This window comes from Lathyrus oleraceus, chromosome 5, assembly GCF_024323335.1.
Source record: "Lathyrus oleraceus cultivar Zhongwan6 chromosome 5, CAAS_Psat_ZW6_1.0, whole genome shotgun sequence".
Lineage (NCBI taxonomy): Eukaryota > Viridiplantae > Streptophyta > Magnoliopsida > Fabales > Fabaceae > Lathyrus > Lathyrus oleraceus.
Window position 1 is genome coordinate 201,949,749 of NC_066583.1, and position 2,004 is coordinate 201,951,752.

Below are 2,004 nucleotides of genomic sequence, written 5' to 3' on the forward strand. Positions count from 1 at the left end.
CGGAATTGAATATCCATCCCATAAACAAGTCTGTTTTTCTAGCTTTCTCCAGGATGATGAGTGTTTTGGCATATATACCAATTCACGCTTTGGTCGGTCGTCTATTATATACCTCGGTATCTCTGGTGTTCCTTCCTTTCTGCTCCCTATCATGACCTTGGTCCCTTGCGGAGTCAGATTTTCCTGAGTTGATGTACCTTTTTCAGGTCTTTCTCATATGTTTGGATTGATTGATATCTCTCACCCTTATACCGGTCTTAGATATTCATTCTTCCTGAGTTTGTTGCCCTTATACCGGTAACATCTCATCCTTTGGCTTCCCCTGGAAAGTCTTTTCTAGATTTCCCCAGCGGAGTTGTATTGCTATTTGTGTTGCTGTATTGGTGTTATCCCCAGTACAGGCATTTTGTGAGTCAGCTTGAGTCATTCCAATGGAAATGTTTTCCTTTGGAATTTCTTCTTATCCCCAGTGTGAGTCCTTTACTTCCCCAGTGAGGTCTCCAGTTTGATTTCTGGTATCCCCTAATCAGAGTCGTGTCTTGCACATGTTATGTCAGTTCTGTGTTCCCCAAATCAGAGTCGTGACCTGCTCACGCATTTTTTTTCCTTCTTATCCCCAATAAAGAATCCCAATAAGAGTCCTGTTAGAGTCTCTGTTCCTGGTGAGTGTATTACTCCGATGGATCGTCTGTTCTTCTGTGTGAATTATTTTCCCCACAGAGGTTGTGTCTTTTGCACACATACATCTGCATCATGAGGTCTCTTAGGGACCAAAATTTGTCTCATTACTGTTATTTAAGCCCATTCTACCGCGTCGATATGAAGATTTATAAACTTCACTTCTCCGGCTAGAATGACCTTAAATAGGGGCATCTGTAAGACCCCAATTTTTGCCCTAAGATCCCTCATGGCATCACATCATATCAGTCATTGCCTCAAGGATCATTGTGCACCTTGCTTGCCTCCTAGTAGGTGGGTATTTTGTGAGTGTGGTTCTTGATCACCAAGCATGTTTTGCACTTGTATATCGTTGCTTTTCAAAAGTACAAAAATATTGTCAGCTAACCTTGTTACTTGCAGATGAAGCAAACTAGGTCAAACCAGTTAAAATCAGCCATTGGGCAATGGATGGTGACCACTCTTGAAGAATTTGGGCACCATGATCATTCATCAAGGATTCATATAAGTTGTGATATCATTTTGGATCAAGATCTCATGAGAAAAAGGCTTGGAATTCATCAGAACATGGCTCAGTCAACCAAAACCCTAGCAAAGTCAACTGTGGTCAACTGTGCATTTAATCAGGGATTGGAAGGTGTGAGATGGTTGGAAAGGTCTCATTCATATCCATACAAGCCTCATATAACATTTCAAACATCCACAGTGAAGGATTTGAGGTCAGACAAAAAATTTCCCAAAATAGTAAGGACCTATAATTTTCAGCTGCCAAAAATGGAAAGTCATTCCCCTCAAAATTACATGTCCAAGTAAGCTTCAAATCAAAATTTGTCCAACATGAAAGTTGAAGATCTTGCTCTTGCCTTTCCAAAAAGTCCAAGAACACTCATTTCCCATTTATGGTTGGCAAGTTATGATCAAATCATTTTTAGAAAAAGTTGAAATTCAAAGTGCCATAACTTTTGAATGGAAAGGCCAAATTGGTTGATTCTTTTTTGAGCAAACCACATTTAACATGTACTATCATAATGCATCATTACATTTCATCAAAAACTTTCACATAAAAAGGTCATTTTTCAAGTGAACCATTTAAAAATTGGTGGAAAAAAAGTCAAATTCAAAAATACAAGGGATTTTCACACCAAACCAATTCAGTTCACTTCCAAATGCAATTTGTGACTGGCTTCAAAACAGAAATCACTGTTACATTGGTCTTAAGTGCAAAAGGGCAAATTGGCCAAAATGCATAACATGAGCTTCATTTGCTAATCACTCCAATTTGATAATCATGATTAAGGCTTTGGATTAAGAGGTGGTATTTAAGCC